Source organism: Malaclemys terrapin, chromosome 5, assembly GCF_027887155.1.
Source record: "Malaclemys terrapin pileata isolate rMalTer1 chromosome 5, rMalTer1.hap1, whole genome shotgun sequence".
Classification (NCBI taxonomy): domain Eukaryota; kingdom Metazoa; phylum Chordata; order Testudines; family Emydidae; genus Malaclemys; species Malaclemys terrapin.
The window spans coordinates 40,234,302-40,261,561 of record NC_071509.1 but is presented as its reverse complement, the minus strand read 5'-3'; positions in this window follow the sequence as shown (position 1 = coordinate 40,261,561).

Sequence of the window (27,260 nt, the reverse complement as noted above, 5' to 3'; positions counted from 1 at the left end):
GCTTGTTAATTTTTAAATAAACAGCTGAAACTCTGCGATGGAAATCCTCGATGGAAGGCAAATGTACTTCAAAAAAGTGTTGTATAAATAATTCCTGTGGGTGCTATACAAGAGCAAAGTATCATTCACCAGTCACTAGCCATGACTGAAATAAAATGAAGCAGTTTGAAGCACTGAATACATTCCTGTAACCTACGTGGCCTCTTACACCATCACCTCCTCTGCATTTCACACACCATTTTTACTCTGAGTGAAATATTTCTGCCAAATTGCTGCAGATTCAAGCACACAAACCCAGCAAATTTTGTAAAACCAATAGACAAAGATCCCCCGTTCCAGCAAAATAGAAATTATTATTTGAATGGATAGCAGTTATGCAGTATTCATAGTTCCCAGAGTTAATGTCTCTTGGAGATAAGATATACCAATCTTTTCTTGAAGCCAGTAGAGTAGTTTTTATAAAATTCTAACAAGAAAAATAATAGAGCTCATGCACCATATTTCACCAGGACTGCTACAGTACTATAAACTTACCTAGTAAGCATTTAAAACAATACCAATTGTTTTATAATTGATTAACCTAAATAAGTCCAGAGTGTTTCAGATTAAACAGATAATGTAAAAAGTGCTTTAGCTTGTCAAAGCTATATGTACATACTTCATTGTGCTATTCACTACTTATGAATTTGCATAGAGGTAAGAGCATAAATGTTAGTTCTGGCATAGACTCCCATGAAGTTTAGAAAAGCAAATTCTATTGAAAGACAATGCCAGTGCTTATAATGAATGATATTTATGGGCATGCCAGAGTATATTTAACCAACAAGTTTCCACATGCAGCACCAGGGCAAAATTTGCAGAGGATACATTTCCTTAGTAGCATAGAGCAAAGGCTGTAGTTTTAAACCATTTCCTTTCATCTTAAAAAATAGAAATCACACACACAACCAAAAACTAACCCCACAAACACACCTTAGAGGGTCATTTTTAAAAATGAGAGGATTTTTTTGTAGAAGCTACCAGCAGAAATATTGAAATTGCATTCATAATTAGAGATCTGATTGTGCATAGCAAATAAATAGAACAAGATGGAAAAAAATCTGCTTTTTTCTCTAAAATGCAAACTCACAGAGAAGCACAAGACCTAATAGAAATCTATGAGGAATGTTGTGATTTAATTTCTTTATTGGTAATTATTTTGTAGGGAAAAGAGAAAGTATGTAACTAATGGGTCATATTTATGAGAATATATAATGTTGTCTTGCAATTATATTTGGCTCTCTTGTCATTATGCCCTGGATTTCTATATAGAAATATGGTCCAATTTTCTTTTGAACCTGCTATAGAATGACTTTGTTTTGTCCACATTGGAGTCATGACCACATTTACTACAAATCTGCACTAGCTGACAACATTATTCTCAAGTTGGGTATTTTCTTCAGAACAGGTACACCTCTACTCCGATATAATGCAACCCGATATAACATAAATTCTGATATAATACTGTAAAGCAGTGCTCCGGGGTGGGGAAGGGGAGCGGGGCTGTGCACTCCGGCGGATCAAAGAAAGTTCGATATAACGCGGTTTCACCTATAACGCGGTAAGATTTTTTAGCTCCCGAAGACAGCGTTATATCGGGATAGAGGTGTAGTTTTTGTCATCCTCATACAGTAACAGAGGAACATTTTCATGTATTGATGCAGAGAAGGCAATTTTCACCCCGTGCCTTTTTTTTTTTAAGTTATATTGGTTCATGCCTTCCAGCCACTAAAACAGGCAACTATGAAAGAAAAATTCACAGTGCAGAAAAACTTCAATCTGAAATCTCTAGCAGCAAAATTCCCCTTGGCAAACACAAGGTCTGATTATTTATAAATCAACATGGGACTACTTAGTACAACACATCTAGATAGTGAGTACATTTTACTGCTTAACAATGAACACTCCACATCAGGTTTCTTCCTTTTTCATATTTGTTCTCTTCCTTAGTACTCATTATTCTAGAGATCAATTTACCATAACTTGGTCTTTCAAAAACATACCAGCATTAATGTAGCCAACCTATACATAAAACTATACAGTAAGTAAGCTTCCAAGAATGAATTGACACTAATGATGGCAAACGTCAGAAGGTTTGGTTAATGTAAGCCCTCAGACATCTGGATGCTTATCCAAATTATTTGATTCTTTACAGGTTTTCAACAGACTTTTTGTAACATTATTTGGCATCATAACATGGTGGTATTGCAGATCATGCTAGTACCACTTGTAGAAATGTATGGAGTTATTTTTTGAATGAAATATTTATTTTCAGGCTAATTCCACCATTCATGATGGATCTGATAATCTCCCTTATTAATGAAAAAGGGGTGGGGGAAAAGCTTAATTATTCAAATCAGACTGACTCATCTCCATGATTAAAATAATATGATTAAAAATGGACACCTGAGTGGAAAAACTTATGCTTAAGTTAATTCATAAAGATCAAACAGGTTTTATAAAATAACGACAAGCCAAAAAGTTATAAATATCAAAAGAATATTACAAATTCTTCATTTCATTCAGTTGCTAAGTTCCCCTTTTCCTTTGTTTTACATAAATTGGAGAAATTCTTAGTTGGGAGGAGTGGTCTTTTCTTTTTGCAGTCAAAGAAAATGGATAGGTGACCATGTCATTTTAACATAGATTTAGGATCTGTATAAAAGGTCTGAAAATAATATTCAAGATAATGGTGGTCATCTAACCACTGATTTTACTTATCAAGATAAACTCATCTAGATGTGTCAGTCCCCTCTACTTTATGTATTAACAATTAAACATTTGACCTAAATATTAAGAGAAGGCCCAGTCAGTCATCAAAGGGCAATATCAGAAAGAATGGACAATGCAATGGAATGCATTTTATAATAGCTTTTACTTATCCATGACACTGAAATAGTATTCCCTAGTATTATACATTTGTGAGGAATTAGTAACCTTCTTCAACTTTAAAACTGTGAATTTTACAGTTAGGGCCTGAGTCAAAACCTATTGAAATAATTGGAAAGGCTTCCACTGACTTTGGACAATAGATAAGCGCCAGAGTTCGAATTGCTTCTTTTCCATATGACAGATCCCCAAATAAATGAACTAGGTTATAATTCCCCTTTCAGTGAGCCAAAGCTTTTATTGCATTCCTAGGGATCGAAGTAACCCAACATTTTAACTATCTCTATAAATTAAATTTCTAAAGCCTCAACTCATATTTCATACAATAACCATCTTATGAGACATCTTAGTATGCACTGGTTGGGAAGGGATAACACTTATAAAAGAGATGATTCTCCCTCCTGCCACACACACACCCCTCCCTACTACCACCACCAAATTTGTTTCCTGCAACAGATTCCTCACCACTCTTCCCAATTTCCTTTTTGTCTTTTAGAATGAAATATTTTTCAGGTCCTGTGGCGATTATAGGAGGGGACATATCTAAAGCTCGGAGTATGATGAATTCCTCAAGGAAAAAGGAAGAATTACATTTCCAAGTATAAAATATTGCTACCCGCTTAGCACTCTTGCTCACTGGCACAAAAAAGGATATGCAATATCATATACAAAGTAATTTATTTGTATTACAGTAGCACCTAGGGACCCAAACTAATACTGGGACCAAATTGACCCAGGCATTATACAAACATGGAATGAGAGTCAGCCCCTGCCTTGAAGAGCTTCCAGGGGAAGGAAATTCTCTTTTGCTTTAAAATAGAATAAATACCATTTTCTGATCCTGATCTTATTTGAAGCACATGAATTCCCAATCAATTTATTATAAACACAGTCAAGATATGGTGGAAAGTTGCTAAAACGAGTAAGTTTAAAACATATCCATCCCCTCTAATCCCAGTTCTGTCCAACCTAAGCTTTTTTCCCGCATTCAGTACTAGAGTTTCAAAAGTCACCAAAATGTGACATCATTAGTATGTCACAAGTTTTAACTGGTGCTGTTGTAATTACTAGGAACAAGTGCAGTATACCTTGGATTCCAATTATAACAATATTTTCAGATATATCATTATGTTCTTTAAAATGATTCAGGCCTCGATCCTGCAATGAGCTCTCTGTGGGTGGACCCCAACATGCACGTGGAACACACTGTAGGATCACAGCATTGGACATTAACAAGGAAATGCATTATGGCCCCATAGCCCAAATTCCCATTTTACCTGATTGTTACTTCAGTCTTGGATACCACACTGTTGAGTTCAGTACAAATGTCTAGGTTAGAGTGAGAAATTGAGGAATGTCCAGATACTGAAAAAAATATATATATCTGGTCCCAACTTCAGTGCACCATTTTACTATATAAAAATGCTCATAGGAACACTTTAGCACAAGTTCTACTTTATGCCCTTCACGTTGCAATCCCACTAGTATTAGTGAAGTCATATAGGACATGTGTCTGGACAAAATTTGGCCCTTTTTATTTATGGAAATTCTACATACTTGAAGACAGGAAATTTTAAAACAACATGTGTGGAGCTTGGCATGGTTTGCCTTTTTTGCCAAAGCTATTACGGAGCTACTTTAAATGACAGAATTCAGAGGTTTATACATCTCCTTTTCTGATTATCAGTTGGCAACATGTTACCAAGTTTTTTCCCACAGTGGAATCCTTTGTGTGTTTTTAGCTTCCACTACTGTGAGAGAAAAGAGTTTCATTTTGTATGACTCGCAGCAAACATTGAATCCTCTTCCCGGGGTACATATGGACTATCAATGGAATAGCATTATTGTCCTACTGTGAAGCATGAAAAAATGATTTACTTAAGAAATAGAAAATGCTGGGTACTGGCAGGGGCTTAGAGTGCTGCAGCGCCTCTGCTATCCTTAGCCACAAAGCCAGGAAACACTTCTCATTACTTTTGAATGCCCCCTCCTGGCTAACACAAAAGCAGGTTGGCAAACTCCAGATTAGAGAAAGTGACAGTAATGAATAATCATTTATTAGGACTGAAATGTATGCCCGTGAAGAAGTTGATACATAACATACAGAACATAAAGTTGATGTGGGACTTGAGTGGTGAATAAGGCCTCATGCTATCCCTTTCTCCAGAGTGAATTTTACTGTTTGCAATTCTGTTGAAATATAGGATTAGACCTTAATTTAATGTGCAAATTGCTTCTTCTTTAAAAAAAGGGGGGAAACGAATAACAATGTCACTGCATTGTAGCTATAGTTTTTGCCATAAATAGAGCATCTACTAAAATAATATTGCTTGACTGTACAAAAATATGAAAGAATTAAGTTCCAAAGCTTGGTACTATCAGGAAACTACCAAGGATTAACTTTCACGTTTGATCCAATGCATGCGGGCATGATAGTGCTCTTTGTTTACTATTGTGGTTCAAGTCATGATTGTGATTTAATATGTACTGAGATTGGGATATAAAAATCTCATGTTTAGGTTTTAAATCAATCTCTAAGGGCAGGTCTTCACTACAGGGGGTTGTCGATTTAAGATACGCAAATTCAGCTACACGAATAGCGTAGCTGAATTCGACGTATCGTAGCCGACTTACCCCGATGTAGGGACGGCGGCAAAATCGACCCCTGCGGCTTCCCGTCGATGGCACTTACTCCCACCTCCGCTGGTGAAGTAAGAGCGTCGATTCGGGGATCGATTGTCATGTCCCAACGATCCCCGAGAGGTCGATTTCTACCCGCCGATTCAGGTGGGTAGTGTGGACCTAGCCTAAGTGTTAGGGATTAGGATGAGACCTCCATGCAGGGCAATTATCACACATCTACTTGCTGTAGGGTTCTTGTATCGTCCTCTAAGGCCTTATCTATGCTGGCAGAGGCATGTAGAGTAAGTATAGCTACATGGCACAATGAAAGGCAGCCTGTGTCCACATGCAGAAGTGAAAGGTTGTGGCGGGGGGAAGACACACTGCTTGGGCATGCAGAATATTTAACCTAGGGTTTTGGCGTGTCTGTATTCTACTCGCCTAAGCAGCTTTTCTCCATCTACATTGCTATTTATACCCATGCTACACTCTACACACCAACATAAATGTAGACATTGGCCAGCACCAGCGTATTTAGTCTCTATTATCATAGAATCATAGAAGATTAGGGTTGGAATGGACTTCAGGAGGTCATTTAGTCCATTCCCCTGCTCAAGGCAGGACCAACACCAACTAAATCATCCCAGCCAGGGTTTTGTCAAGCCAGGCCTTAAAAACCTCTAAGGATGGAGATTCCATCACCTCCCTAGGTAACTAATTCAGGTGCTTCACCACCATTTTAGTGAAACAGTGCTTCCTAATATCCAACCTAGACTTCCCACACTGCATCTTGAGACCATTGCTCCTTGTTCTGTCATCTGTCACCACTGAGAACAGCCGAGCTCCATCCTCTTTGGAACCCCCCTTCAGTAGTTGAAGGCTGCTATCGAATCCCCCCTCACTCTTCTCTTCTGCTGACTAAACAAGCCAAGTTCTCTCAGCCTCTCCTCATAAGTCATGTGTCCCAAGCCCCAGATCATTTCCGTTGCCCTCCACTGGACTCTCTCCAATTTGTTCATATCCTTTCTGTAGTGGGGGGCCCAAAACTGGATGCAGTACTCCAGATGTGGCCTCACTAGTGCCGAATAGAGGGAAATAATCACTTCCCTCGATGTGCTGGCAATGCTCCTAATAATGCAGCCCAATATGCCATTAGCCTTCTTAGCAACAAGGGCACACTGCTGACTCATATCCAGCTTCTCATCCACTGTAATGCCTATGTCCTTTTCTGCAGAACTGCTGCTTAGCCAGTCGGTCCCCAGCCGGTAGCAGTGCATGGGATTCTTCCATCCTAAGTGCAGGACTCTGCATTTGTCCTTGTTGAACCTCATCAGATTTCTTTTGGCCCGATCCTCCAATTTGTCTAGGTCACTCTGGACCCTATTCCTCCCCTCCAGCATATCTACCTCTCCCCCCAGCTTAGTGACAGGATATTACAGTTTGATCCTACCTGATAGTTCCTATGTTTAAATCCGCCTTTACTAATCCAATGGTCTTTCCAGGCAGTATGCTCAGAAACTTCAGTAGTGTTTCACCAATAATTATGGGAAACCTTCATTTTTGTTTTACACTAAATATATGTATAAATTGTCTAGTTTGCAGATGAGAGTCTGCCATAACTCACAATCTCTGTATTTTAGAAAGGTAAATAAAGGCATTTTAAAAATTAAACAGTTGTCAAGGTGAAGCTTCTGATTGTATGTTGCCTATGATGGGTCATATTTTCATTTTTAAATATTGGTGTATAAGTAAACTGAATATTGAGATGAATATTTGGGAGGGAAGGGAGATGGAAGAAGAGAATACATAAGTTTAGAGTCAAATCCCCTCAAAACTTGAGATTCTTTCCCTTAAGCATCAGAAATAACTCCAAGAAAGTGAAGCGAGGAAGAGCATGGAGCCTGCCCAGTACAACAGTTTACATGCTGCTTTTCTTTTGAATATCAGACAGAGACAGAGATTTAATTAAACTCTTTCTAGGCTCACAAGATAAGCAATTTTTTTGAAGTAAGCTTGCTTACCTATAAGACCTTGTCCAAGCTCTTCCAGATTAATCTGCAGTCATTTTCATTAGTGTATCCTTTAATCCATTCCAACTGGTTCATTTACTATAAGGATAGATAACATCACATCTAGTGGATCTGTGATTTATTGTAAATCTCTTGGATAATCTTGGAATCTAATACAAATTAAATCAAACTGACCCAATTTTACAATTTCATACTGTTCACTAGAGCAGACTGTGTCTTTAGGAGAAGCTTAGTTTATGAGGAGGAGCACTATCTGACTGTAATAAACAGAGAAGTCAGCTTTATATCTTCCTTGGCATAGATAGGCAGACAATGATGCCTAATTTAACAATTTCCAGTGATTTCTATTTTTGTTTGTTTGGTTTTAGGCAGTCTGGTTTATCAACTATGAGTAATGATCAAGCTATTCTGGGAGGCTTTGAGAGATATCACACCTTCTCATTTCCCGGTGACTGGAGTCCAATAAGCTTAAAAATAGCCCAGTCAGTCCAGATATCCAGCAGCCTTTATGTGCACCAAAGTATAATCAAAGCTTCAGCAGTCAATGATAGTGTTAGTTAGTTCTAAGTAGAGCCGAGTAAATAACTAATTATTCAGTACCCTAGCAGTTATAAATAGAGTTTGGTTCTTGTCAAACAATCCAGAAATTCCCCGCAAAACTTGGTTACTAGGTACTTATTCATATATAAACAAAGGAAATTAGGGCTCTAGACTCATAAGTCAGCTGAAGGAGGTGGTGCCCCTTATAGCTTTTAGCCCATTGGTTAGGAGATCTCAGTTCTTTCCCCTCGCTGCCCATTGTGGAGTAGGGATTTGCACGTGGATCTCCCACATTGCAAAGAGTGACTGAGGCAGTGGACTATAGGGTAGTCTCATGGAAGGGAGAAGAGAGCAAAAGAGGTGATTATAGCCAAGCAGTTGGGTGGTAGGAGACCCAGGTTCATGTCCCTGCGCTAATGACTAATTATTTCCTCACAATGAAACATCTTCAACAGGAGAATCTTTTGACCCTAACCATTGGCCTAAAACGTATAAGATGGGTATTTCTGCATCTGCCCATTTTGTAAATGGAAGGTAACGCCAAAAAAAATCCCCCTACCCCCCCCCCCAGAACTGTTAGGTGAATCTATGTCAATTCATTACTGATTTCCAGTCACCTGAAAACTGCATCTTTTTGCCAAGTGAAATATTTGTCTGAAAAATTTTGGCCAGTTTAGTTATAGGTCCTATCTTTAACCACCAGAGGTAGTTACTATGTTGAGTCACTGGATTTAGGTCTTTGGCCTATGCTTCTAGCACAATTGTTGGTAGGAGCAGCATTAACAAGGTGAGTTTAAATTGGGGTTAAATACTACCAGATGCTTACCAGCTAACTATTTTTAGATGATGTTGTAAATTTGTGACTGCATTGTGCTGCAGACAAATGTATGTTGGATTTGGAGTGTGTATTTTCTGTGTTTGTACACTTATGAGTTTGTAGGCTCACAAACTGCCTTCTGGATGGATAGGGATTCAAATGGTAAATATATAGGTAGTTGAGAAATTTGAAATTAAAGATAATAAAGAACAAAAATGCTTATCTTACAGTATGTCTGCACTGCAGTTAAATACCCACAACTGTCCCATGTCAGCTGATTCGGGCTTGTGGGGCTCAGGCTGCAAAATTACAGTGTAGATGTCTGGGCTTGGGCTGGTGTCTGGATTCTGGGACTCTTCCCTCTTCAGCCCAAACCTGAACATCTATGCCAAAATTTTACAGCCCCAGAGCCCAAGCCCAAGTCAGCTGACACAGGCCAGCTGCAGGTGTTTAATTGCAGTGTAGACACAGTACCACTTATGTTGGTAAAATGTATGTCACTCGGGGGTGTGAATAAGCTACCCCACCCCCTTGAGCAACGTCAATTACACCGACCTAAGTACTGGTGTTGATATTGCTATGTCGGTGGGAGAGCTTCACTTGCCGACATAGCTACCATCGCTCGCGGAGGTGGTTTGATAGCCGAGTCAGCCCAGATATCTAACAGCCTTTATGTACACCAAAATATAGTGAAAACTACACTATAGTGGTACCATGTAGCACTTCTAGTGTAGATTAGCCCTTAGTGTCCAGATTAGTGAAGATCATTCTGTTTAACCCATTTGCTTTGTTATTCCACTGCTGAACATTTTGACTGTGAAATGATAATATGTTTGCTTTCCATAGGGTGAATCAATGCAGTTTAGGACAGTGATACCCTGGCTTTCAGCCTGTGTGGATTTGATAAGGTTCTAAATCTGCCAGTCAGGAGGTAGGACAGAAAGGTAACAACTGCTAGTTAAATCAAATTGCTTCCACTAAATTGGACAAATTTGGTTAGCCCCTGATGCACCCTGGCCCAGGTCCATGTCAGCAAGGACAACTGCTGAAGTAGACTAAATTCATGGGTGAGCAAAACACACTCGAAGGATGCCATAGCATGTGCTGACTAAGAAAGCATTTCTATATGGGCAAATGGATGTTGCTTAGACTTGGCATACAGACATGGCTAGAAACAAGGACTTGAATGCTCAGTAATAGACAGACACAGAGTTTTCCAAGCTTTAGCAAATAAGAAACATCTTTATTCAGCTACTTCTGAATTTTAAACAGATACCTACACATTGTTAAACCTACACATTGAAAGTCTATTTTTCGAAGATGGAATGTACAATGTCAGGTATGTTGTTCACAGGAGAATCTGGTAGCTATATATGGGCCTTTTTATTGTGAACAAACAGTAATTACTGCATTTATTAGTAAACAATATGATCTTACCATTATACAGCAACATCATCCACAAATTATATAGACTATATATAAGGGATCACATCATCTGACACTGAAATGCAGCCACCTGTACTGTGAAACAAAAGCAGTTTAACAAAGCACACAAAAATACATTAGGACAGAAAATGGAGTAAAATAAAATACTGCATTTAAATGACCCTGCAGTGTGAATTTAAGTTAGCAGAGTTTAATGATGCCAACCACAGTCTGATTACGACACTGGGGAGTACACATCTGCTTCCGCAAAAAGGCTATACGATTTTTAATGATCGTCTTTTATAATACATACAAAATCTTGTAATAAAGATTCTGAAAGAAATCTTTCCTGAACTTCCTTTTCTGGTATTCAAATACTCACCCCTCCCACAAACCTTGTCAAGCTGATCATCAAAGGCAAGTTCCCCTCAGACCAGGAAAAGACCAGCACTAGATCCTGCAATAAAAATAGAAGAAAAACCTGCAGTCACATCTCCATTACTATGATGACTAATATCACCCCACAACACACCTTTCAAGATTCATGGGTCTTACATATGCCTATCACAATATGGAGTACCTCATCCAGTTGGGGGGAGGGATAGCTCAGTGGTTTGAGCATTAGCCTCCTCCTCCTAAAGCCAGGGTTATGAGTTCAATCCTTGAGGGGGGCCATTTAGGGACCTGGGGTAAAAATCTGTCTGGGGATTGGCCCTGCTTTTGAGGAGGGGGTTAGACTAGATGACCTCCTGAGGTCCCTTCTAACCCTGATATTCTATTAAATGCCCTAACAACAACTATGTAGGTGAAACTGGACAGTCATTATTCTCTTGAATGAACCCAGGCAGAACAAATGATAAAAAGCAAAAACACCCCATTACCCACAGGTGATCACATTTCACAACATAATCTGTCCTCTCAGTCCTCATCCTAGAAGGAAATCTGCACAACATCTTCTAAGGATGACCCTGGGAGTTTAAATTCACAATTCTGCTAGACACCAAAAAAATCAAGGATTCAAGAGAGACATTGGTTTTATGTCTCCTTACAACAATCTGTAACCTACTAAATCTCCTTTGCCCTATAACATCTGAGGTGTTAATTGCCCACTTCACTTTGAATGGTTATTTACAATGTGTTAATTTCTTATGCTCAACAATCTGTTCCACAGTGTACTTAGCTGTGGCATTCTGATTACCTTGCCTAGATCTCAAGAAGAGTTCTGTGGAGCTCAAAAGCTTGTCTCTTTGACTAACAGAAGTTGGTCTAATAAAAAAAGTATTACCTCACCACCATATCTATCTTATAGTAGATATAGTTGTGATTATTGCTCTTTACTGGCTAAGAACTGTACACATACAATTATGTCACCCTGTCTCTAACAAGTATCTAAGGCTTTGTTACACCAGTAATTTTCTCCGCACATTTTTTGTCGATCAGGGATGTGAAAAAACACATCCCTGACCAATATAAGTTTCACTCACAAAAGCGCCGGTGTGAACAGGGCTATGTCGGTGGGAGATGCTCTCCCATCGTCATAGCTACAGCCGCTCACTGGGGGTGGGTTAATTATGCCAGCGGGAAAGTTCTCCCGCCGGCACACGGCAGCTACACAGGAGACCTTACAGCGGTGTAGCTGCAGCTGTACAGCTGTGCCACTGTAAGGCCCATAGTATAGACATAGCCTAATATTAATAAGTAAATACATAAAAAATAAGTATAGGTTTGGTTATCCCTTTTATGAATTCACCCAGAAGTCAAAACAAACCCCAAATCAACAAAACAAACCACATCCACACACACACACACACTTACTCTTCTATACAGATATTTTCATAGTAAAAATGAGTGCTAATCAGAAAACTGCTATAAATCAAACATATATTGTAGTGAGAAGTCTTGACAAATTTAACTCTAGTTAGTTAAACACTGGAATAAATTGCCTAGGGAGGTTGTGGAATCTCCATCTCTGGAGATATTTAAGAGTAGGTTGGATAAATGTCTATCAGGGATGGTCTAGACAGTATTTGGTCCTGCCATGTGGGCAGGGGACTGGACTCGATGACTTCTCGAGGTCCCTTCCAGTCCTAGAATCTATGAATCTATGAATCTAGTATTTCAAAATTTGAAACAGATCTTCAGAAGTTCCTCAACACCTTCACTAAAAGTATTTTAAAGAGAATCTAAATAGTCTTTACTTTTTGCCCTCTGCTCTAACAGTGAAGCTTCTGATATTTTTTACTGGCAAGGCACAAAAATATCGTTGCTTCTCTGAGATCAGCAATCCAGAAGTGTCTGCTAGGTTCTGGATACAGGACTAAGGAAAAACCATGGGTGATCGAGTCCCAAGACTTGAAACTGAACTTTATGACTGAAATTATAACATGTCATGTTGGTTGAGGAGTATACACTCTGTCATTCTGACCCTTGCATCCGGATAAATGTTTGGCAGTAATGTGCAGAAAAGCAGAGTTGTTCCAAAACAATGAAAAATAAAATGAGTCTGGGAAACAAGAAAGTGAACTAGAAATGCTGTCAAATGATGGAGATTATGATCTGGCAGATACAGTAGCAGCTTGATGCAATTATTCTCATAACTGGAATGTTAAAATAGATGGATTGTATCTATGTATGATATACCGAAAGTTAAGACATTTTAAACTGCTGCTATCCATCAAAAGTGTTTACTATTTGATAATGAAGAATGTGATGGAAAAATGCATCTGCTTTAGACCACCAATAAAGGAGGAGGGTGAAGGGAAAAAATCCTGGATGAATTTAAAAAATACTTCAAGCTGCATGAAGATGTACCCAGGGGAAATTTCTCTGTATTTTTGAGGTAACAAGGAGACTCGAATATTCATAGCCAAGGAGGGTCTTCAGTTATTTAGAAGATAACTTTGTACTTGATTCAGCAATGAACTAAGTGCCCTGAAGTACTTTGTTGTATCAGGGTTTTAAGGCAAGAAAGCAGAGAAGCCAACAAGAAGAGGAGCCATACTGCATTGATTTCCCACTGATAGGAAAGAACTGCTTGTGAATGTGAGAATAACAGGGAAGCTTAGAAACAAGGTCCATCCAGGAGCTATTAGAATTCATCATAAGAAGGGATGAGTCCAAAGACAACAAAACCCAACCCTGTGCAGAGAGCCATCAAATGGTATATACATTGTTTAAATCATGTTAAAGAAATTTAGAGATAATCTCAAATTCAGAGTTGGGGTAAGTAACAGATAGATCAAATAAATAATTCAAAGGCACTTAGAGCATGTCTACACCAGAAACCCTACAGTAGCACAGCTGCTCTGATGAAGTTGCACCATTCCAGTGCCTCTGGTGAAGAAGTTCAATGCAGACAGCTCTCCTGTCAGCATAATAAAACCACCTCCATGAAAGGTGGTAGGTTGTTGGCGGGAAAAGCTCTCAGGGGGGTGATTTATTCACATCCCCAAGCGACATAAGTTATGCCGACATATATTGTAATGTAGACATAGACATAGCCTTGGAGAAATAAGAAACAAGGCCAAGAAAGGAGAAAATAAGATTCATCCTGAAAAAGTGAGAGCTGATGTAGACACAGAAAAATAATCCAGAATGAGAACTTTCCATAGGAAGGAGAAAAATCATCCACTAATTATAGCTGACCGCAAACTTCACATGTTTTTGTAATGTGGTATGAAAGGATAAAAAAAAGAAGCATATGTGGGCTGCATATGCCGAGGCATCATGCCATGGAATTGGGATGCAACAATCTCTGTCTATGTGATCTCACCCAGAATACTCTATTCCATTCTGGGTAACAGTAAATATAGACAAAAAGGAAGGAATTCAGAGAAGATCAACACATTTTTCATTGGATTCGAGGAATTGACTTAAAAAGGAGAGATTGACTTAAAAGGAAAGACAGTACTTATGTATCCATTGGTTAGTCAAGCTATGTCTAAAACTCTCTGATATAGTTGATCAATATTTGAAGTGTGAAAATACGAAGGATATAGAGGAAATTCTTATGGTGATAATAAGAAGAGTAACCAGAAGCAATAGAATGAAATCTAGAAAAGGAAAACTTAGGCTGACTACCAGGAAAAATGTCCCTACAATGATACGTACTAACCTGCTAAATGGGCACCCAAATAAAGTGTGGGAGCCCATTTTGGGGGGATATTTGAAAATTGGGAAATTGCAGGGACATGGCACAAATGATTTTGCAGTCCTTTTCCATCTCTTACCAGTACTTCTGTCGGACTATGAACTTGAAGGGAAAAAAGGCTCTTAGTCTTGTTGTATGTTTCTGCAAACCCCTTCAAGCCTATTGCTCCTGAGAACTCTACATTCAAAGGGCCACTATCTTGCTGTTGTGGCCACTGTCCATCCTGCCCACAAGTCCATTGGGGAACCCTTGATGGGGTAGGTGGAATTACCCTGAAAACTGCAGTGAGAGAAAGAAAAAAAAAACACTTTAGCCACCACTCCCTTTGACTCCACATACTATCCAAGCCTGAAGAACCAAAAGATCTGTATCTGTTTCTGGTAGCTAGAAGAACAAATGGTGCACTGCCTAAAGACATCTAAAAATATGTAGGTCTGGAGACTATAGATGGTCTGTGTCCTTGGGGAGAAGAATGTGAATAATCCTTTTGTATCCAGGAGAGCTCAAAGAAGAGCTTGCTTGCTATCAGCTCCCTGAAACCAAAAACTAAGGTTCAGTTTGCATGATCCACACAAACTAGACCCAGCAAGGTTTGCCCAGCACTGGTGGCCAAAGCTGCAAAAATGAAAAATAATGGGAAAAACTATTAGGAAACCTTATCTGGATCTCATAAAAATATGATTTAAGTCTGGAAAAAAAACATTCAGGATGATTTAAATCCTAAAGCATTTATCCAGCTCTGCTAGCAATACTTGACAAACACCATATGGCATGTACTGTATATGGATGATAATAGCTACAGAAACTTGAAATCTTTCCTAAGAAGGGATGTATTTTTGTTTTTTTTTCTCACCCCTCCTCGTTGCCCCCTCACTCCCCCGCCGCACAACCCCAACCATAACCCCAGCACACCACTGCATGTATAGTGGAATATCAGAAATTTACAGTGACTGTTTCAGGCTTTCTACCCACCTCTACCTGCAGTTGCTGGAATACTCAGGTACCATCAGCAACTTCTGTAAATATGAGCATATCTTACCCACTGCAGGATACAGTCAGTCAGCAGTGAAGAAGCCTATACCCACACCACTTATCTGGCAGATACACAAACCTTGATACCTCAGGTTGAGGTACAGCACAGTGCAGAGATGGTAGCATTTGCTTTTCTTTATGCTGATGAGGGTAATGAGATCTTCACTAACAAACCTTTCTAAACTTGTTTGTCTGAAGACTGGTGCAGTGAAAAAAATGCAGGAGAATGAGCCAATAATCATCAACTGTTCCACTGCCAGTCAACATTCATAATGCTCAGAATGTTTCTTGGTAAGTTCTCTGTTACCTGGACAACTGCTTATGCCCTGACAGTCCTTTAGCAGATGCCTTAACAGATATTTGAAAATCCACAGAGAATCTGAATATTCAATAAAAAAGAGAAACATCAGTTTTCTATATAAAATATCTGAAAAACATTAGTACCTGGTGTTTGGAGCCATTCCTACAGATTTAGTATAAGCTTCAGAGGGCACCAAAACGAAGGCACAAGATATTACCTCTAATAAGCCCATCTCCACACCTACAATTGAAACATAAATGTATTATATATAATACATTGCATTCTCCCTACTTAAAATACTATATCGATTCCAAATAATTTTATAATATTTGGTTTAAATAACCAACATTAATAGAACATTATATTTGCATGGTGTTTAAAAGTCAAGAAATGACAGCATAGGTTTCATGTACAACCTTAGTGCTACCTCCTTTTGTGTATATAATACCATCATTTATTTTATAATCAACTACATTAATTGAATTATTTGCAATCCTTTTTTCCTAAATAATAAAATATAATACATTATCTAAGCCTTAAATAGGGTTGCTGATGTTTATTCTGCTTCAGTGAATGGGAGCTGTTGGGAGCTCAGCACTTTTGAGAAGGAGATTACTTATTTAAGTTCTTCAATATGGATTTCAGGTCCTAACTTTAGCCCCCCTCCCCACCCATTTCAAAAATCCTATCCATAATGTAGAATACTTATCCATGAACACATGGATAATGTGAGTTAAAGACCACATGGAGCAACCAATATGTAATGAAATATTGTTTTCTATATTTTTTGCAACATTATGGTGTTAATTTGCCAATTAAATAAATTAAAAACACCTATTCTGTCTTCTTTGTTTTTGTTATTTTTCATTTTTCTCTTTTCACTCCATTATCTTTTTCCTCTGTTATATAATAAGATGGCTCTTTTTCTGTCCTCTTTAGCACATATTTTCCAGTCTACTTTCTATGATTTTTTCCCCATTTTCTATTTGTCTCCATTCATCTCTTTCTAATGCCTCTCTTCATCTATTTTGTATTGTTTACTCCCATCCCCCATGTTTTCTTTCAGTGATTCCCTCCTCCACTTCAATCTTTCCTGCCTTCTCTCGCATAATCCCCCATTAGTCTCAGAAGCATTGATGTAGGAAAGGGAAAGAAGGTTCAGTGCTGCAGTGCTGTCATTTCACACTCACACATAGGTGATACAACAGTAAGACAAAAAGAGCAGGCGTACTTGTGGCACCTTAGAGACTAACAAATTTATTTGAGCATAACCCACGAAAGCTTATGCTCAAATAAATTTGTTAGTCTCTAAGGTGCCACAAGTAATCCTGTTCTTTTTGCAGATACAGACTAACACGACTGCTACTCTGAAACCTAACAATAAGACAATGTTTCATACAGTACAATCACTCAATGATTTTTGTGCTTGAAAAATGTGTTAGATTAAAGATTTTGTTAAGTGCCAGTAGACTTAGAGAAACCATCTGCAAAATGGAAAAAAAAAAAGTTATTCTATGTCGTTCCACATCAGAGCTGGTAAGGGAGGGAAGGGTCACAGATAAAAAGTTTTATTATTACCTCTATCTTGTTGAATACAGTTAGACCTATTAGTAGGTGCCTTTATTGACTTGTTTCCAAGATCCTGCTATTCGGGAAAGTAGTTAGGGCATGTTATTTGGTAAGTATATGTGTGTTGCTTGAGTCTGATATTCATACTAGACTCAGATACCTGATTCCAGCAGCTACTCAAAGTGTCAGTAACCATAACACTTGAAGAATTTATTTTAATCACGATTTTTAAAGTTTAAAATACAACTTAATTACTGAACACTGAAGTGTTTTTCCATTCTTGGTTTATATGTTCTCGTATTTCCAACATATACGTTTTCAAGTTCATATGAAGCTTGAATTATGTGCACCATAAAGCTGAGCACACCAGCATGAAAAACATTCACACATCTGTAAAATAATATGGATTGGTTAACCCAGAGATTTGCAATCCATAACAAAATTGGGGATTGTAAAGCTATTTGCAGTGAACAAGTTAGTAAATCATTACAAATTAGTCCTTGGAAGTTTTGTTGTTAATAGTTCTGTCCTATTTGGGGGCTTTTAAGTCAGTTCTAATGTTCTGGTTTTAAAGGAGTCACAGTTAACATGGGTTTATAGAAAATAAAAGCTATCAAACTAACTTGATATCTTTCTTTGATGAGATTACACGTTTGGTAGACAAAGGTAATAGTTTTGATGTAATATATTTAGAATTCTGTAAGGTGTTTGACTTAGGACAGAATGATATTTTGATTAAAAAAATAGAAAGATGTTAAATTAACAAGGCCTATAGTAGATGGATTAAAAACTGGCTAACTGATAGGTTTGTAAATAGGGAATCATCATCAGGCAAGGGTGATTACAGTGGGGTCCCACAGGGATTGGTTCTTGGCCCTACACTTTTAAACATTTTTACTAATGACTTGAAAGAAAACAAAATTATCTCTGGTAAAGTTGGCAGATGACAAAAATTGGGAAAGCAGTAAATAATGAAGAGGGTAGGTCACTGATTTAGAAAGATCTGAATTGCTTGGTACACTGGGTCCAAGCAAACACTATGTGTTTTAATATGGATAAATGTAAACATGTTAATCTAGGAACAAAGAATGTACGTCTTACTTACAGGATGGGGAAGCAGTGACTCTGAAAAAGATTTGGGGGTCATGGTGGGTCATCAGTTGAATACGAGTTCTCTGTGTGATGTGACCAAGAGAGCTAATATGATCCTGGGATGCATAAACAGAAGATTCTTGAGAAGGAGTAGAGGTTATTTTAACTATATATTGGACACTGCTGCAACCTTGCTGGAATACTGTGTCCAGTTTTTGTGTCCACAGTTTGAGAAGGATGCTGATAAATTGGAGAGAGTTCAGAGAACAGCCACAAGAACAATTAAAGGATTAGAAAATGTGTTTTATAATGATAGACTTAAAGAGCTCAATATATTTAGCTTAAAGAAAAGGTTAAGGGTAACTTGATTACAGTCTAAATGGGGAACAAATATTTAATAGTGGACTCTTCAATCTAGCATAGAAAAAAATAACACCACACAATGGCTGGAAGTTGAAGATAGGCAAATTCTGAATGGAAATAAGGTGTACATTTTTGACAGTGAGGGTAATGAAAGATGGGAACCATTTACCAAGGATCGTGGTAGTTTCTCCATCACTGACCATTTTTAAATCAAGATTTGATATTTTTCTAAAAGATCTGCTCTAGAAATTATTTTGAGGAAGTTCTATGGCCAGTGTTAAACAGGAAGTTATACTAGATGATGACAATGATCCCTTCTAGCCTTAGAATCTATGAATCTATAAAAGTATTCACAGAATTAAACATATAAGATTTGTGGATGGCATTCTTAGTGGAGATCCCTCTTCTCTGGAATTTACTTTTCCTGTTTACCTGAGAAGGTCCAAGTCAGTTGACACACAGATCTCAGTGTGTGTCCCATCTCTTTGCTCAAGCATTCAGTCGATGGGAATGTTTGAAGGGAGAGTTCCTTTTCTATTCTCATATTAAAAATTGGAAGCAAAAAATCTATATGAACTTAATACATGCATCTTTGTACATGAGCTTTGAGATATGTCATAGATAGGATATATTTTTATATTGTACATATACTCATTGATAGCTTTGCAGGAAGAAAAGAAATGCAAGTGGCCCTTTTAAAAATCTGAACCATTATACATTAATAGCTGCTGTGTCATGCTGACCCTTGAGGACAACATCTTCATGACATTTGGAGGAGGACCAGTTGGAAGTCTTGTAACCTTTTAGGGGAAACAACAACAAACATCAAAAACATGCAATGTCAGAAAAAAAACGTTATTTTTTGAAAATCAAATGAAAAAGAGATGCTTGCTGGAGTTATGATGGCTGACAGCACTGACTCTGTGAATAAAATTTTTAAAAATTGTATTGCACAAACTGTATAATTTCACTTCATAAACATGCAGTTGTTCTGGATATTTCCATAAATTAAGCTGCCAGTTTTAAATCATTTTTTCAAAATAAGGACATCTTACAACACTGAACATCAGTTATAATCTCTTTTTCTGTCTTTTTTTTTTTTTTTTTTTTTTTACTATGAACGGTGCATAACATTAATAAGTGAAGCTTTATAGTACTTTTATGTAAAGCTAACCCATCCTGGTGCACCCTGAGATGCCTGGAATTGAAATTATCTGAAACTTAACACCTTCTTTCTGTATAATTTCTTTCAAGGTACAAGGTCATGCTGACACTAACAATCTACTTTACAAGAGAGGACTTTAAAGAGGCAATTTGCATATTTTCTGATTTACCTCTTAGAGGTTTTCTATTCTGAGTAATTTAGGGGGAAGTTGTATCAATTCAAAAAGTAGCAGTTTCCCTTTATACTACTTTTCAAGTTTACATATTTTCAAGCATTTTATTAGAGTGTACATTTTAGCAGATGAAGTATAGATTTGCAGGGAAAGGCATAAACGTGAATGAGTATCAGATGAAGACCATAATAGTATAAGCAGTGACTTTGATCTCCATATATGTTAACCCTATGCACACTCCAGGCATTGCCTAAGCATGATAACAATCTATAAATCCCCCAAATCAAGTAAGCCATAAAAGCCTAAAATTGGATCCACTGAGACAGATTACGAGCACAGAAGCCCTCTCCCATGACAATTGACCTGGGAAACAAGACCAAGCCTTACTTATCTTTCTCAGATGTGCAGACATCCAAGAGAAACATATGGTCTCACATTCACCCAGACACACAGTCAGTAAGGGAATGTCTACACAACAAAAAAAAAACCCCATGGCTGGCTCCTGGGGCTCAGGCTACAGTGGTGTTTGGTTGCTGTGTAGACTTCCAGTCTCTGGCTTTGGAATCTTTCCCTACACTGCAATCCATGTCCCACAAGCCCAAGTCTGCTAGCATGGGTCAGCGGCAGACATACCCTGTGAGAATGTCCACATCAAGTGCACACAAAGAGATAACAACACTTGTACAATGGCATGGGGCTGGTTATGACTAGAGCTGGTTGAAAATTTTTCAAAAAAAAATTCTGTCAGAACAGGTGTTTTGTGAAAACATGCCATTTTTGACAAAATTTGCATTTGGTCCTGGCAGGAATTGAGAGAGACACTACTACAATGCTGGAATAGCCAATAGCCTGGTGGATAAGGAACTAGTCAAGGAGGTAGAAGACCAGGTTTAAGTCCCTGCTCTAAATCTCCTTCAAAAAGTCTTTTATTGTTGTTCCAATGTGAAACAAAAACAAATTCCAAACCCAAGACATTTTTCATGAAATGGAATTGTTGTTTTCCAGCCATCCCTACCTATAATGCAACACAACATTATGACAACATCTAGAGGAAACATAGGCTTTAAAATTGAGCGAAAGAATGGAAATGGTGGTCTGTAAGCCTATTGACACTGACAGGGTGAACCACTAAAGCATCCCCACCACAAAAATGGCAAAATTGGTTACTATTGCTGCCCTGTAATTTAGATAGTTTAAAGGTAAGCAGTGTAAAGTTTCTCTTACTTCTAAATATACAGAAATAATTGTGTGGCACTATCAGACTGCAAAGTAAAGAGAGAAAAAAAAAAGCTACCTTCAATTGTCATTCTCAGAATATTAGTTTATTGCAAATAAAATAAATGGGCACTGAATAACAATATTTGGAGTTTGGAATATTTATGTAGTTTTGATACTATGGTGGAAGATGCCTTCTAAATTCTGGTAGATTCTATTCAATTAGAGATACAAATATTACTTCTCTTATTGCTAAATACTAAATCACGTAAAACCATAAATTGCTTTGCATCCTCCAAAATGAATCTGGGAGGAAAAAATAATTTACCATTGATACCACACTATAAATGAAGTGTGAAAGATGTTTAAAGTACAGTAAAAGCAGAGTGACAGATATTTTTTCAAAGGCAGATTCTTTTATGTTTTTATATATTTAATAAGTGTTATATTTTAAATCAACATACAAGCAGCAATATCACTCTCTATCTCTACATAAAGTAATACAGTCACCACTTATCTTTGAATAAACATATAAACCAAATACACACATAAAATCTCCCACATAATATCTGTCAAGAACATCCCAGAGACAGTAAATACCATCCAGTATAGAAATTAAATGAGCCAAACCTTTGGGGATGTTTTCAGAAGATAGCCACTTTATCTTCCAAAAACCTTAATTCAAGGACTGTCGAAAATGTGCTGCCAAAACATATATAAAACTCTGCAATACATTGTAAATTTGCTCATTTTTTCCCTTCCGTAAGCTGTGTTTTCCCATTATCCTATTCATTAGCTCTTATCTCAATCAATGCTGATTAATTCTAATAATTTTAAAGTTAATATTAAAAATGAATCATCAATATATGTATACAGCCATCAAGACATCCACTGGATTGAGCTTGTGACTAACATCCATTTTCTTTTCTGTCTACCCATTTCATTGTTGTTGTTTTCACTCACTGAGCTGTTTCAGTTCTTCAGAGAAGGAACCATTTATTTGATCTTACTATAAAGTACAGTAAGAGTACTACATAACTCAATACTTTTTAACTTTTTCCATATAAAGCCCACATTTCCGATACCTGGATCCACTCCCATTTAGCAGTGATCTAGACAAGACCCTGCTCTCAAATACCAACATGGAAAATTCAGCATAGTCACAACTACCTGACATAAATTTGCAACCAGGCTGGGATCACAAGCCTCAGATTAAGACTCCATGATATAAATAATAATGAGAAAAAAAGTTAGAAATTGAAACAATATAGCATTATCTAGATCATCATTATCTAACATCTACTGTTAAACCATTTTCAAATGACAGTTGATTTGCCTTCCCTTTCATTTCTAATGAGACAATTTTCTATCTATTAACCAAGGTTTACCTTAGAGGTAAAGATTTTGGTGCTTACACAATTTGACCCTATATGTCTTTTGCCTCTAATAAACATTTCTTATTCCCCCAAGACTTTTTGGCTTTATTAACTTGTAATGCCTTTACATTTAAAATCACCAGCACAGACCCTTTATAAACTCCATTCTCAACTTTCATTTGGGGATACTAATATGCATACAGATTGTTTCGGAATTCACACTTTAACCCATCTCTAAGTTGTCAAGTTCATAATGTGCTAGAAAGATCGGATGTCCTTAATTACTACTAGATACTTTCTATCCTTAGTTTAGTGTATTTTTTATACACCACTACCAAAATAAACCCTAGCTGCTCATTTCAACTCAGAATTGAAGAAAAAAGATAACTAGCACCATTGCTAGTCAACAAATTCTGTTAAGCTAAGTCCTTGTGTCTGGTGATTTTTGGAAGCAAACTGAGAAGTGCAATATTGTTTAGAAGTACAACAACATTAAAAATAGGCCAACTTTACTGAAAATGGAACCTATCCTGTCTATATTTGAATTCCATTTTGAAAGGTTAGAAAATCCAGCTCAAACAACCCTCTGAATACTTTGTCTGCACAATTATTTTTTGCCAGGTTTAGGGTAAACAGATAGTACTTTATCTTGTACTAAGAAAACACACACACACACACGTCTGGGTGGCATTTGATCTGATTATATATTCTCAGGCAACAGAAATACTTTTTGACTCTGACAGGGTCATTTCAAGTTAGGTTATTAGTTTTAAGAAAAATGTCACCTGGTGACTGCAATGATTAAATCCAACATCCGAACATCACTAAAAACACTAGGTTGCTTCTTAACAGTGTGTCACCAGCTGAGTAACTGGGCCTAGCTAGGAAAAGGATAACTCCAAATAAGTTAAATAAAATGGGTAAACAGGAAAAAATATGGCACAGTATTGTTTCCCCAATTTCAGACCATACCTGTATTCCTGACTTCTACAACTGGAGGATTTTACTAGAGACTTATATTCACCATTCTCAGAGTTCTTCCTTAACATTCTGCAGAATTTTGGGGCTTTTCTACAGAAGAATGTCTCATCTGCTGTTGATTGGTTATTGCTTCCCCTTAAATTATTGCAGTGCAGCCCTGGATGCAGCCTAATTAAAACCAATTATGAAGAGATAATTATGAATAGCAGTGAGAGAGAGCAAACAATTCATTTTTCTTCTTTAAATAAAGGTTCCATAACTCTACAAACTGGGAAAAAAAGAAGAGGGGAAACATATGAGACTTCTTTCTTCCCCACATTGGCTCAGTTGCTATCACGTTACAGTTCTTCTATTTACTTGTTAAATAGGGATGTAATAGAAGAAAGCAAGAAAGAAAGAACAAACAAAAACCCTCTGTATTCTGGGGAAGATTGGATTAGCTATATGGAATATTGCAGTGATTTAGTGGGATTAATAATAAAGTACACCAGAGATTTATAATATTCCTGGTTGAAATATTTAACTATATCTTTACACTCTTCTAGCATTATTAGCAATTTACAAGAGATGTAAAAAAATATTTTTTTAAAAAATGTCTTTTCCAATTCCAAACACTAGTTTTCTAATCCACAAGGTATATAAGCTTCTTTTTCCTACTCCCTTTTTCTTTACCAACTGTTTTTTTCTTCCCCGGGGCATTCTTTGCACCACCAGCTTATGAAATAACACAGAAGGAAGGAAGCAAACACAACTTAGCAAACATTCTCATACCATTCAGCTGATCAAAGATTTCTGATCATGGGCCTGCTGGAGGTCAAACTTCAGATTTTTGAAGTAATCACATATTCTTTCTCACTCCTTTCCCCAAAAAGCATATCACACTACAAGATTAAACCTGTAACAAAAAATAAAGATTTATACCGATCCTGCAAGTTGTTTCACGTGAATGTGCTCCCATTGACTTATAGGACCAAGGCCTAAGGATGTTATTCTTGATAGCCACTATAGGCTGCTACTGGGAAATGTTCAGAAAATACTGGAATCCTTCAAGTGGAAATGGTCCCAATTCTTCCTAAAGAGCAATTTGGCAGGTTTATTAAGTTCATGCTAGGGTTTAATTTTTAGCCGTTATTTTTGGTAGCAGAATAAAAAGATTTTCCAATCACATTTGATAAGATTTTTCCAATCATTATAATCTTTATTAAACAGCTTATCTGGAGTATGTAAAAACTGTGAGGTGTGACAGTGTAATATGTATCAGCATCTACCACATAACCCCAACAGCTGCTAATTCACAGTTTGGTGAGGAGCTTATTCACAGGCTTAGCCTTTAAAAGGTGGGATAGATAGATTTTCATAGGGTGAATACCACAGAAAAATGTCATTTCAGTAAACATCCACTTGAATTTTTAAACAAATTGTTTCAGTCCCTTTCATATTGACTTTCTAAAAATATTCTAGTAAATATTATTTTTAATTCTTCTGTCTGAGGCACTGAACTGGTCCCCATTACTGTAGTATCCAAGTATCTGATCATTCTTAATGCAGTTATTCTCACACTACCCAATGAGGTAGAGGAGTGCTATTATTCCCATTTTACAAATGGAGAACAAAGTGACTTGTCCAAGGTCACATAGGGAAGTCTGTGGTATATCAAGAACTTGCACTCACATCATTTGAGTCCCAGGCTAGAGCCCTACTTACTGAATCAGTCTTTCTTACACAATTATAAATTCATAGACTCCAAGGCCAGTAGAGGCCATTGTGATCATCTCTAGTCTGACTTCCTGTAGAACAGAGGCCATAGAACTTTTAGAGAAAACATCCAATCTTGATTTTAAAATGATCAATGATGGAGAATCTACCATGATCCATGGTAAATTGGTCGATTGGTTAATTATGATCATCATTAAAAATGTATGCCTAATTTTTAGTCTGAGTTTGCTTCAACTTCCAGCCATTAGATTGTGTTATACCTTTCTTTGCTAGATTGAAAAGCCAATTATTAAATATTTCTTTCCCATGTAGGTGCTTATAAATGGTAAACTTCTCTTTATTAAGCTAAATGGATTGTGTTCCTAGAGTCTCTCACAATAAGGGATTTTTTAATCACTTAATCATTTTTAAAAAGCAACAGAGGGTCCTGTGGCACCTTTGAGACTAACAGAAGTACTGGGAGCATAAGCTTTCGTGGGTAAGAACCTCACTTCTTCAGATGCAAGTAATGGAAATCTCCAGAGGCAGGTATATATCAGTGTGGAGATAACGAGGTTAGTTCAATCAGGGAGGGTGAGGTGCTCTGCTAGCAGTTGAGGTGTGAACACCAAGGGAGGAGAAACTGTTTCTGTAGTTGGATAGCCATTCACAGTCTTTGTTTAATCCTGATCTGATGGTGTCAAATTTGCAAATGAACTGGAGCTCAGCAGTTTCTCTTTGGAGTCTGGTCCTGAAGTTTTTTTGCTGTAAGATGGCAACCTTTACATCTGCTATTGTGTGGCCAGGGAGGTTGAAGTGTTCTCCTACAGGTTTTTGTATATTGCCATTCCTGATATCTGACTTGTGTCCATTTATCCTCTTGCGTGGTGACTGTCCAGTTTGGCCAATGTACATAGCAGAGGGGCATTGCTGGCATATGATGGCATATATAATATTGGTGGACGTGCAGGTGAATGAGCCGGTGATGTTGTAGCTGATCTGGTTAGGTCCAGTGATGGTGTTGCTGGTGTAGATATGTGGGCAGAGTAGGCATGGAGGTTTGTTGCATGGGTTGGTTCCTGAGTTAGAGTTGTTATGGTGCGGTGCGTGGGTTGGTTCCTGAGTTAGAGTTGTTATGGTGCGGTGCGTGGTTGCTGGTGAGAATATGCTTAAGGTTGGCAGGTTGTCTGTGGGCGAGGACTGGCCTGCCTCCCAAGGTCTGTGAAAGTGAGGGATCATTGTCCAGGATGGGTTGTAGATCACTGATGATGCGTTGGAGAGGTTTAAGCTGAGGACTGTAGGTGATGGCCAGTGGAGTTCTGTTGGTTTCTCTTCTGGGCCTGTCTTGTAGCAGGAGGCTTCTGGGTACACGTCTGGCTCTGTTGATTTGTTTCTTTATTTCCTTGTGTGGGTATCGTAGTTTTGAGAATGCTTGGTGAAGATCTTGTAGGTGTTGGTCTCTGTCTGAGGGGTTGGAGCAGATGCGATTATACCTCAGTGCTTGGCTGTAGACGATGGATCATGTGGTGTGTCCGGGGTGGAAGCTGGAGGCATGAAGGTAGGCGTAGCGGTCGGTGGGTTTTCGGTATAGGGTGGTGTTAATGTGGCCATCGCTTATTTGTACGGTGGTGTCCAGGAAGTGGACCTCCCGTGTAGATTGGTCCAGGCTGAGGTTGATGGTGGGGTGGAAGCTGTTGAAAGCATGGTGGAATTCTTCCAGGGCCTCCTTCCCATGGGTCCAGATGATGAAGATGTCATCAATATAGCGTAGGTAGAGAAGGGGCATG